The 13,471-nt window shown below is 35.8% G+C and overlaps 1 protein-coding gene across 1 annotated transcript in view; it reads right to left on the reverse strand.

Annotated features, from left to right (window-relative positions):
* KCNH8 (potassium voltage-gated channel subfamily H member 8) overlaps nucleotides 1-13,471 on the reverse strand; it is a 407,588-nt gene that overhangs the window by 183,103 nt on the left and 211,014 nt on the right. The gene's annotated exons all lie outside the window — the stretch shown is intronic.

The following is a 13,471-nucleotide window of genomic DNA, read 5'->3' on the forward strand; positions in this document are numbered from 1 at the left end:
AATGTGCCATTTCAACCCAAGAATGTCAAATGTTGACAGTTCCCTTTCAAGAGCACACAGTACACCTAAAATTACCTGCTGGCTACTAATGACATCTAATTTTAGCTCTTTAACAATTCATACACATTTGTCATCACGTTAACTGCATTAATTTTTGAAAATTGAAGTTAAAACATACATGAGAATAGAGGAAATTTCAAACAGTTTAAGAGAGCATTGATTGTGGCCACTGCCTTTATATCAAGAATAAGTTTAACATGGGGGCATTTTCGGGTCATTGGAATTGTCCTGCATGACACTGAAATGACAGATACAGGTCATTATACATTTTGTCAGAACCTATAAAATTGTGGGGGCAAAGAGTAAACTATAATGTAAACTATAGTCCATGATTAGTAGCAATGCTTCAATATATGTTCATCAATTGTAACAAATGCACCCCACTAATGAAAGATGTAGTTAATGTGGTAAAGTGTGGGAGGGCAGGCAGTGCCATATATGGGAATCCCCTAGATTTCTGATGTAACATTTATGTAATCCAAAGGTTCTTTAAAAACAAAAATAAAAAAATTTAAATATCATTGCTATTACACACTCATATTGCTAATTCTAGTCCCAATTTTTTTTTCCTTAATTTTTTTTCAGAAAATGCTTAATACATGCCCTACAGCTACATTTATATTCATTATTTTTTGGATAAATGGAATCTTACAATAAATGCTGATCCTATGCTATTTTTTTCACATCAAAGTAACTCATAAGTTAACCCAAATCTGCACATTATAGTTTTTCCTCCTTCATTTTAATGATTATGAGTATACCTTGTTAGGGATATGACCAGCCTTGTTACTTTTACTATTTCCCTACTATAAACATTTATGATTTTTTAGAATAAAAAAAAAAACAAGTATGTAGGCAATCCTGAAATGAAAATTCTTAAACATACAGAGCTTTGTAGGTGTGTGTCAAAAAGTCAGAGAATATATTCTTAGCAGTGGGTATATACTGCTTTAAATTTTGATATTCATATTCCAAATTTCATTTCAGCAATTTACATTCCCAGTAACAGTAAAAGAACATGCTTGTTTCACCACTAATACACCAAAGCTATGAAATATCAAATGAGTGTTGTCTAACATTCTGATAGGTGAAAATGACATTTATTGTTTGAATTTTCATTTTAAAAATTATGAATAAAGAGGCATAGTTACTCAAACATTCATTGTACATTTGCACTTAATTTATTTGTCTATTCATATTATTTTTGCTAATTTTAAGAATAAATTTGTCCTTTCCTACTTATTTATAAGAAGTCTTTGTATAATAAAGAATCATCGGTTTCTTTTAATATGTGCTTGGAGTAAAAAATGTTCCCATTTTGTTACTTGGAGTAAAAAAACGTGTATTTGTTAGGCTTAACAATCTATCCATTGGTGATGTCAAGGCATTATGTTTTGCATAGCCAAAACTTCTCCACTCAAAAATTATTTTAAAAACCTATGTGTGCTTTCTTCTATTATCTTCATGGCTCTAATTTTTTTTAAAAAATATTTTTAACATTTAAAATTTAAATTCAACTGGACTCTATTTTATTGCCAAAAGGCAATTGTCCAAAAGCAATGAAAGAATTGGTTATATAATATTAGGAAACATTTAGTCTTTATTTGTTCAGTTAGTCAACATCCAATTTTATCCTAAACAAGTTGTATCCATGTTACAATGATCACTAAATATTAAAAATAATAACAATTAAAAACTATTATTTACCTGAACTTCCTCTTAAAATCACCACAGTTTTATGAAGGAACTCTGAACCTCTTCCTCATAAAAACAGTTTGATTCGTGTACTTTGTTGGGGAAGCCATATGACTATCACTGATGATTACTGTGTACCAAGCCTTATTCTAGATTCTAGGTATGTATTATCTCAGTTAATCCTCATAAATATACACAGTGAGATGGTATTATAATCCTCCTTTTACAGATGAGGAAACAAAAAGGTCTAATAGCATGTCATATGCTTACACTGCTAGGAAGGAATAGAGTTAGTATATGATGCCAGACTGGTCAAATTCAATACTTCTTCTCACACAGCAACAACCCCCATAATTACTTCAATCTGTTTTGAGGACTGCTACTTTGTTCTGTGTCACGTAGACTGACATGAATCACAGTCCCTGCTCACCTGAGTTTGGATTCCTATTCCAAGGACTTTAACCATACCCATACCCCATACCATACTTTTAACAACTAGCAGACAGGAAATTTTACTTACAGTAAAACTCTAATCTGATGCTACAGGTTTTTAATAATTGCTTGCCTTTGTCTTTTCATACATTGAAAGAATGTTAAAATAATATATGCTTTATTAATGTAGATTTGAATCACGAATGGCAGATCACAAAGCACAAAGAAGCACATCCAAAGGCACCTTTTGTTTTGAAACTCAGGGCTGAACAAAACACATTTCACCGTATTGCAAAAACTAAGACCATGCCTTCGAGTGGTGAATGTTTCAGTCAACACAGAACTCTTGCAAATTGCATTTGACAAAGGAACTATTAATCCAGGAGCGAGTAATTTTAAGATATTTAAAATTAAAACTGGCCAGAGTTTTAAAACAATGTCTACAAGAATGTGGTAGCAAAGGCGAGCAAGTCACCTATGCAATATCAGTTGATAACAAAATGTCAGGTAGAATTACAGTGCTAACTACAAAATCGGCCAGATTAGATATTATGATGGTCAATAAGCCAATTTCTTTCTCAGTTGAGATATTTAATTAAGAATTGAAATATTCCAAATAAAAACAAAAGCAACTTTTAATCAAAATTAAAGGATTCCTCAGCAGGAACCATCAAAAAAAAAAAAATGTGGCTGTCTTGGACTTGGTGCCAAATGGAAGAAAAACTATGTTTCCTTTGAAAATTTTAATCACAGTTTAACCTTCATGCAAGATAGGGGTTGAAAAACTTGCCACTTAAGTGTTCTAAAATCCCCCTAGTAAAGGAATCAATTTAATATAGTTCTGGCTTGGAAACCCCTGAAATAAAAAATTCACAGATTGGATTGGGAGCAACTCATTCTTTAAAAAAAGGATGCATGCTAAATATTCGTGGCAGTAATATTTGTAATATGCATGTATAGCTATATCTCTCTATACGCACACATATATATATGTATGCAAACATAAAAATATGCACATTGTAATAGATATGTTTGTGTGTATATATCTAGAAATAAGTCAAATGTCCAAAAACCAAAGAATACATACATAAATTATGGTATGGTCATAACAGATTATTATAATTCCATTAATCTGGGCTTATGTGAGAATTAAATGGAAAAATGAGTGAAACAGTGCCTATCTCTTAGAATAGATACATCTCAAAAACATAATATTGAGCAAGAAATAGAAGAACATGGACAGCATGGCAAACTTCATAAAATATTCACACACATGAAAAATTAAATAACATATTGTTTAGGGAAATGTACAGTTGCAGTAAGGCTACACATAATCACATGACTGCCCTGAGCTGCAAAGAATTCTGGGAAATAAAGTCTTTAGCAGGGCTACCACATGTTTTACTAAATGGTATTAACAAAATTCACCTTCACAAAGTGGATTTTGAGTGTATGGGGATTTGTTATGATATCTACATACTATATATGTGTGTATCATATATATATTTGAATGGAAGACATATTTCATTATTTTAAAAAGACAAGAAAAAGTGGTATCTGACCACCTAACAGTGGGATCCGACAAAATTCCATGGGGTGGGAAGATACTAATTGCTTGAGATGGATGGCATAGGGTTGAAATCTGAAGGAGGAATAGTTGTTAGCAAGGTAAGGTGGTAGGAAGTGTATTCCTGACAGGGCAAATAGCATGTGTGAAGGGCTGGAAAGAGGCCAGCATTTTTGAGGAACTGAAGGAAATTCAGTAGGACCTAGAATTAGGGAGGCAGAGAGGTGTAAGAGTAAACCAGAAGAAAGGCAGAATTCAGCTCACCTAGGGCCTTTGAGACCACGCTAAGAAGTTTGCTCTTTACTCCAAGTGCAATGGAACATTGTTAGGGAACAGTCTAAGCTGCTCTAGCAAAAGACTCCAAATACATATGTAGGTGGCGAGCCTCTCTCTCTCTCCCCCTTTCCCGTAACAGAGCAGATGTATTGTCTAAACAAAGCTGTTTCCCATAACAGCCTAGCAGTCTAGACCCGTGGAAGAGACCTGCTGTTCTTCACAAGTGGCTTTTATTGTAAAGTCCAAGGCATTCGCTAGGTAGGAAGGCGGAAGAGGAAGTGGATGGCAAGGAGCTTCCTGTGAAGGAGTCAGAAGTTGTGTGTATCACTTTCCCTCACACCCCCCTCACCACGCTCAGTTACCCAGGAAGCTGGGAAATGTAGCCCCGAGCTGGCTGCCATGTGTCATGCTAATCCTCCAAGATGTGGAGAGGGCTATATTACTAAACGGGGGAAAAAAGAAAAATGAGTTCCGGGGGACCATATGAAGCCATAGCAAGGTTTTAAACATCCAAGAGACGCAAGAAAATGAGTTTTCAAAATATCATATTGACCATAATGTGGAGAATTGACTAGAAAGAGTCAATAGAGGTTGTTAAGAAAGCACTAGGAGGTCATTTCTGTGTATCAATTGAGGTAAAGTGGTAGCTTAAACCAGGTTGGCAGCAGCAGAGCAGAGATGACAAAATACATTGAGAGGATAAAGTTGCCTGGCTTTCTCCCTTAATTGATTATTAAGTCATATAGAGAGTTCAGGGAAAGAGGAGAAAAATGAGGCCCTCCAAAACTTAATAGGCCAACTGTGAGGAGAAAGACAGCTTGGAAAGGAGAAACGCAAAACAAAGAGGAAAATGGTAAATGCAATGTCAAAGGCTAAGGGAAAAGAATGCTTCATAAAAGAGAGGTGGTACAGTGTCTTCCTACCTCACTTTGTGTTAATTTCCTTAGGAAATTTTTTAAAAAATTGATATTGGAGATGAAGTCAAATGCTGGTAAGGGGTAATTAGTAGAAGCTGATTGTTTGAGGGTAGTGAGGAATGCTTGAAATAATTGTTGTAAAAGTTGGGAGGTCAAACCCAGTAGGGAAAGTGACAGGTCTGTTGGGGAATTTGAACAGCCCAGGGTGGAGGCTGGTAACAATAAATTCAGAGTACTCAGTCTGCCCTCGTGCAGGTTTTATCCCAGCAGTTCTCAGCTGCTCGGGTGCAGAGACTGTGGTTCTTCTGGGTTTGAGGCTTTGCCAGATGGATAGAGAGAAAATACAGGGGTACAAGAAAGTTTAGGGTACACGCCAAAAAAATACTTCAATTACGAACCATAAAAGCTAATGCAAAATATAAATACAGAAGTTGACAAATGGATAGGAAGAAAGGGAAGATGTCAATGATCTAGAAATTGCAATCGGCTCAAAAAAAAATACAAGAGAGATGTAAGAAGAGGTCGTATTGGCAGCAGGCAGGATGGTTAAAGAAGCAAGTTATGGAGCAGTACTGAGTGATGCCCATTTCCAGGAAAAAAATTAAAAGTTATGTTTATACACCAGTGAGTTGAAACTTCTCAACAGAATATTATATGCTGGTAATATATTCCCCAACATGTTCCAGGCCTTATTCCAGGAATTTTGTGTCGGTTCTCATTTAATCCTCTCTGTGCTAAGCATTAGGTTTCCCATTTACTGAAGGAAAACACACTAAGCAAAAATCGGAGTGGTCATTTGCCCAAATTCACAGTCAGGAAGCAGGAAGGCTGATATTTGAATCTTGAATCACCTTATTCCAAATCTCAAGATCTGCCCACCTTTCCACAGTAGATTATAGACTACTGAACAACTCCTTGTTGGGTATTTTCACTAATCTATGCTGTCTCATTAATCATCTTCTAAGTCAAAATGGATCTGTCACCTAAGCAGGAATTAGTTCTCTGCTAGGGTCTTCTCTTCTGTCATTTCACCCCCTCCTTTGCATAGTATCAAACATACAATGGAAAATTCTCCCTCTCCAGTTGTCACTTTAGGCCCCGTTTCCTTTGCATTTCCTTCATTTTCCACCCTTATACCTAGCAAAATCCATTTATAACATGCTTATTTTTATATTAGGGCACTTGTTCCCATTTAAATATTAATGTGGTGACTTTCGGTTCAAGGTAGCTAAAAAAGCTCTTCTTAAAAATTACCAGAAATATTAAAATCATGAATTTTTATGCTCCAAAATTATATCACACTGAAAGCAAAATTTGTTAGAATCATGAAAGAAATTTTAAAAAGTCAAAATTATAGTGAAATAATTTAACCTATCAGAAACTGATAGATCTTGGAGAAAAATAAACAAAATTGTAGAGAACTTTAATACTATTTATGTCTATGATGAATATGTGTGTGTATATGTATATATATATATATATATATATATATATCATATTTTTCCAACATTGTTTCACATGTTCATGGGACATTTACAAAATTTTTCAAGGCCTCAAAGACAATTCAAAAAATGGAAACCATGCATTTAAAGAGATCTATTAATTTTAAACTTCCACCATCATTTGGTATTTTTAAAATTCTTATAACCCTTGATTTTAAGAGAAATTAATAAGTGAACTTAATAATTATTATTAAGTGACTTTTGGAAATGAAAGATTATTTTTAAGCAAAATAATGTATTAAGAATATTTGATATCAAAACCAATAGATGTGATTTTAAAAAAAGTTTAATGCCTAGTGACCATATTAAAAACATATCATATAAGAATATTCAATTCATGAAACAAATACAGATATGTAAATGTAAAACATATGGAACTTTTCTTCAAGTTACAAAACTATGCATGATAATCTAGAATGAGAGCAACAAATAAATCAGAATCAACTAGAAGAGTCTTAGTTTGCCAGTGCTGCTATGAAAAATACCATACAACAGGTTGACTTGACAGCAGGAATTTATTTTCTCATGGTATGGAAAATGGAAGTCCAAAGTCAAGGTCAACAGGCCCTGCTTTCTCCAAGAGTCTGTAGCGTTCTGATGCTGGCTTGCCACAATCCGTTGGGCCACTTGGCTTGTGTCTCTGTGTCATCACATGGCTCCTCCTGGCTCCCATTTCTACTGTTTAGTTCTCTGTGTCACTGTATAGACTTCCACTTTTCTAAGGATTTCAGTCATATAAATTAATGTCCACCCTGATTCAATTTGGCCCCATCTAAATAGCATCTTCGAAGATCCTACACGCAAATGAGCCCACATCTGAACAAGTAATAACATCTTCAGAGATCCTATTTACACATCCATAGGAATGTGGATCAAGAATTGAACAAGTCTTTTGTGGGGGACATGATTCAATGCCCAGAAAAGAAGAAAATAGAAATGAAAGTAGAAATAATTTAAAAACAAGGTAAAATTTAAAAAATAAACATGATCAATAAAATCAAGGGATGATAAAAGAATTAAATCATTGGCAATTATACTCAAGGGAAATAATTACAGACAATGCAAACAATATTAAGAATGAAAAATAGAGTCACAGATATATACTACCTTAAAATTAGGAGATTGCATTGTGCAAACTTACATCTGCACTATCTTCTAGAATAAATCAACACTTTATTGGGGAATAACAGTCAGTTACCCAAACAGACCCTAAATTTAGTAAAAAACCTTGAACAGACCAATAACTGTAAAAGGAAGTGGGGAAAGAGATCATCTCTCCCATACTACTTACCATCTTCTCTCACTAAGACCTATTTCATATGGTTTTAAAAATCAATGCTATTACGCTTTAAAAGCAACAATTCCTTTAAGGGCTTCGGAGAACAAAAAAAGCCTGAAAGTATCTGAATTCAATCTATAAATTTGCATAACTCTGATATCAAACCAGATGAGCCTAATACAATAAGGCTAAAGACCACTTTTACTTATGAATAAAGATGCAAAGACCCCAAATAAAATATTCTATATTCATATAGAAGTGTATTAAAAGAGAAATATACCATGTGTGATTTATGCCAATGATGGTTCCATAATAAGAAATCTTTATATAAGGAAGCAGATGTGGCTCAAGCAATTGGGCTCCCATCTACCATGAGAGGTCCAGGGTTCGATTCCCGGGACATCATGGTGAAGGCAAGCTGGCCCACGCAGAGTGCTGACCCACGGGACATGCTGGCCTGCACAGAGAGCTGGCACAGCAAGATGATGCAACAAAAAGAGACACAGAAGAGAGACAATAAGAGATGCAGCAGAGCAGGGAGCTGAGGTGGCCCAAGAGACTGAGCACCTCTCTCTCACTCTGGAAGGTCCCAGGATCAGTTCCCAATGCCACCTGAGGAGAAGACAAGCAGACACAGAAGAACACACAGAGATGGCACACAGAAAATAGTGAGCACAAAACAAGGGGGGGGGGGGAGGGAGAAATAAATAAAAATTAATCTTTTTTAAAAAAAAGAAATCTTTGGGAAACGGACTTTGGCCCAGTGGTTAGGGCATCCGTCTACCACATGGGAGGTCTGTGGTTCAAGCCCCGGGCCTCCTTGACCCATGTGGAGCTGGCCCATGCGCAGTGCTGATGCGCGCAAGGAGTGCCGTGCTACACAGGGGTGTCCCCCGCGTAGGGAAGCCCCACGCGCAAGGAGTGCACCCATAAGGAGAGCTGCCCAGCGCGAAGGAGGGAGCAGCCTGCCAAGGAATGGCGCCGCCCACACTTCCCGTGCTGCTGACGACAACAGAAGCGGACAAAGAAACAAGACGCAGCAAAAAGACACAGAAAACACACAACCGGGGGAGGGGAGGGGAATTAAATAAATAAAAATGAATCTTTAAAAAAAATAAATAAATAAATAAAAATAAATAAAAAAAAGAAATCTTTATATAACAGCAGATTCATAAAGTCAAAAAGTCATATGATCATCTCAATAAATACTGAATTTTTTATAAAACACCAAATATGTTTGTTTGAAAACACTTTATAACAAGCAAGTAATAGAAGGAAAAGTCTTTGACTTGATAGAGAATATCTATTAGTAACAAGAGCAAAATCATATTTAATGGTGTGACAGAGGTTTCACAATTTTTAAAAATTTATTTTGGAAGATTGAGAAAACACAGCAAAGTAGAAATAGTAAGTGATGCTTGTTTTTCTTCAATTTGTAGAATTAGGTACATTTCTTTTCAAACTTTTACTGTGTTTATTTTTTATGAACCTAAGTGCAATTACATAGCACATATACATTTGTTATGTTAAATATTAAAAATAACACATATGTATTTTACAAATTTTAGAAATGTAAAAGAGTGTAGAGCAGGAAATAAATTTCTTCAATAATATCATTTCTCAGAAATAATTTAATATTTTGGTGAATTTATTTTATTTCCTTCTAAGCTTTCTTCTATTTTACACACCTGATCCTATTATGTAAACTAATTTAAAACATAATTAATACAGAAAAAATCAGAGTCTCGATATAGAGTTTAAGGAAAAATATTTATCTGCCAAATTCACATGGGTCTAAGGCTTTTCATTTTACCCAATGGAAAAAAAATACATCTAGTCAATCTAAATTTAAATATGTATAAAAGCATTTTTTAAAAGATTTGGAAAACATATGCGATTTGGCCACTAATTAAGCCCTGCTTTTTTGTTAAGAAATAAAAAGACTGAATGATTCTGGTGGCAGAGTTGCAGCGCACGTTGTTTCACTGCCCAGATGCCTGTCAGGATTAAAAGGCTGCTTGGAGTGTGCCTGCCAGATCTCTCAGCTCTTATGCTTTAGCTGAAGAAAGCTCCCTTGCCCTCTTCCCAGTGCAGGAGCATTCAAAGACTGGCCAGATTGAGAGTCAAATGGAAAACCTTCCTGCGTGGCTTGAGAGCACTGAGGGTCCCTCAGTTTACCGAAGAGCCTAGTTTATACTAGGCCGAAGAACTCTCCTGGGTTAATATATCATTGGTCCAAATAGGGTAAGGAAAGACATGATTACATATCTTGTACATTCTTAAATTTTTAATTAATAATGATTTCTGTTGACTGGAATACACCCACAAATATATATTTTTTTCCAGAGGGAAACATGGGCTATATATATTATGATTTTCCATATATTGAATTGTACAATATTCTATCATGAATTTTGTTACTCTGAGAGTACCACAAAAGCTTACTAATTTCTTTTATCAGCACACCCAGGGCAGAACATTTGGATCAATCCAATCCCAGTGTAGGCAATAAGTGGAAGTGCTGTTGGTAGAAAAATATCTTTGATTGGAAAAGATTGAAACAATTGATATGGTTACTTCTGAATTTTATTAATATATACTTAAGCTTTAATTAATACATTCTTATTTATTAGAAATTATGGACTGGGACAAAATGTTTCTAAATTACATATCTGACAAAAGACTGAAACTTGTATATATAAAGAACTTTCAAAACTCAACATAAAAAAAAAGCAACTAGAAAACAGGCAAAAGACATGAAGCCAGGACACATGGATGGCAAAAAATCACCTGAAGAGTTGCTCATCACTGCTGACCAGTAGAGAAGTGCAAAGTAAGGCCATGATGATATATCATTACATGTCTACTAGAACACTAAAATAAAAAAGAAAATGAAAGGTACTTTTGGTCAACCAAGATGATGGCATAAGATGATCCAGCATGACATTTCTGGGCAGAATCTTTGAACTACTAGCAAAAATTGACAGAGTCAACCTCATCAAAATTCCAGAAAACAGTTAAAAGTTTACAGTAACTGGAGGAGAGCCAAATCAAGGAAATGGAGCTTTAGAAACATGAGGAGAAGCTCTTGGTGCTCTTGTTGGCTCCTTCCCCACACGCTCCCTCCTGTGGCATGGAGAAAGCTGTGCTCCCATTGTGCGTCCCTGACCACATTCTAGGAGGAGTAGAGTGACCTTTATGTGCGTACTCGGTGCCTGTATGTCGGTGTCAATCTATCAAAAGGGAGCATAAAAGGCTGAGCCAGGAAACTCTTCTCTGACTCACTCTCAGAACTAGCACTCCATGTGGAAGCAGCTTGGAGGTACCCAAAGCAGTGTAAGGGAAAAATCTGGTCAAAATGGACTGGGTCAAAGGATTACCTGTTTTAAGACATACAATAGAGTAACCCAGGATAAAGGGGAGAGGGTATTTCATAAGAAATAGATGGACATTCTATTTGCTATAAATGGGAATTCCTAAGGGAATTACTACAGACAGGCACAAGTCCAGGACAAGATGCAAGCTCAGAAAAAAACAGAGAAGACTTTGTACTTCACTTTCACTCGGACTGATTTTCTTAATAGAAAGACTAAACTCTGGGGTTGACATCAGCCAATGCAGCACCAATTTGCCAAGACTGGGGAATGTGCCTTTGGCTTTGGTTTGTTTTTGTTAGCTCCAGGCATTCATGGATATTTTTGTCATATCACTAACTGGATAAAAATGTAAGGAATTAAGAGATCAGGGGCTAAATCCCAGAGTAAATACTGTAAAATATTAAAATATACCCCATAGAGCAAAAGATTACAAGATAAACAAAGAAATAGGAAATAATGGCAAATCCAAAGGAACAAGATAAAAATCAAGAAAAAATTAATGAAGAATACCTGACTTTGGATATTTTAGAAAAATATTTTTAAAAAGCAATCTTCAAAGGAAGTGGATGTGGTTCAATCGACTGGGCTCCCATCTACCATATGGGAGGCCCTGGGTTCACTTCCTTGTGAAGGCAAGCTGTCCCATGCCCATGGAGAGCTGATGGCCCATGCCTGCAAAGAGGTGATGGCCCGTGACCATGGAGAGATGGTGCAGCAAGATAATGCAACAAAGGGAGACAAGCAGATACAGAAGAAGGCTCAGTGAATGGACATAGAGAGCAGACAGTGAGCAAATAGCAAGGTGGGGTTGGGGGGGGGGGATAAATAAAGGAACCAAAGAGAAATACTGGAGATGAAAACCATAATAAATGATATGAAAAATTCCTTAGGTTTCAACAGCAGATTGGAGCTGATAGAAGAAAAAGATTGGTGAACTTGAAGATATGACAATTGAAATAACTCAGGCAGAGGAGCAGAAAGAAAAAAAAAAATAAGCAGAGCCTGTGGTGGTTTGGAGATGTTCTTAAACTCAATACATTCCTGTGGGTGTGAACCCATTGTAAGTAGGACCTTTTGATGAGGTAACTTCAGTTAAGATCTTAATCCTACTTGCTGGAGTCCTTTATGAGCAGAATAAAACTCAGACAGAAAGAGAGAGCCATGGGAAGTAAACTGAAATTTAATGACTGTCAGAAGAGAACTGAGAGACCAGGGGAGGATACTATATGCATTGCCAAATAAGAGAGGAGCCAATGGCCAAGGATCACCTGCAGTCAGTCCCAGAACACCACAGACTTCAGAGAGAAAGCAAGACCTTGGTGATGCCTTGATTTGGAATTTTTCCTGGCCTCAAAACCATAGCCATTACATTTCAATCATTAAAGCTATCCCTTTGCATGTTATTTGCTTGATCACCTAAGGAAACTACAACAGACCTACGGAATCTGTGGGACATCAGCAAGCATAATAATGTATGCATTATGGGAATCCAAGAAGGAGAAGAGAGAAAAAGGCAGAAAGAATATTTAAGGAATTAATGGGAGAAAACTTCCCAAATTTAATGAATGATGTGGAGTCCAACAAACCCCAAAAAGGATAAACTTGAAGAGAACCTTTCTCAGACACATAGCGGTCAAATTCTTGAATGCCAACAACAAGGGGAAGTTTCAGATGTTCAGAAGAGCCAAAGGAGCTCTTATAAGATTGAGTGCTGATTTCACATCAGAAATTACAGAGGCAAGAAGGAATATGGACAAAATATTTAAAGTACTGAAAGAAAACAATAGCCAACCAAGAACTTTATATCTGGTGAAACAGTCTTTCAAAAGTGAGGGAGAGAATAAGACATTCCCAGAAGAATAAAAGCTAAGGGAGTTCATTACCACTATCCCTGGACTAGAACAATGCTAAAGGGAATTCTTCAGGCTGAAAGGAAACGACACTAGACAGTGGAGCAAAGTGAAATGAAGATATAAAGACAACTGGTAAAGTATGTGGATAATTATAAATGATGAAAGTATTTCATTGCACTCTTTGGTATGCAACTCTACTTTTTACTTCTTACAGTTTCTAAAATGTTAATGCAAAAAAGTAAAATCAATGGTCTTGGATGCACATTGCATACAGACATAATTGATTAAAAGTACAAAAAAATGATGAGGGGGCAGAAGATTGTAGGAATAGTGTATAAATATGCAACTGAAATTAAATTGGTATCAAATAAAATCAAACATAATTGTTATTGATTTAAGTGGTTGAGCTAAACCCCATGATAACCACAAAGAAAATATCTGAAAAATATATGCAGAAGAAAATGAGAACTCAAAAAGGTATACAAAAAAATCAAATAAATATGAAAGTAGGCA

The sequence above is a fragment of the Dasypus novemcinctus genome, chromosome 31 (assembly GCF_030445035.2).
Source record: "Dasypus novemcinctus isolate mDasNov1 chromosome 31, mDasNov1.1.hap2, whole genome shotgun sequence".
Taxonomy (NCBI): Eukaryota; Metazoa; Chordata; class Mammalia; order Cingulata; family Dasypodidae; genus Dasypus; species Dasypus novemcinctus.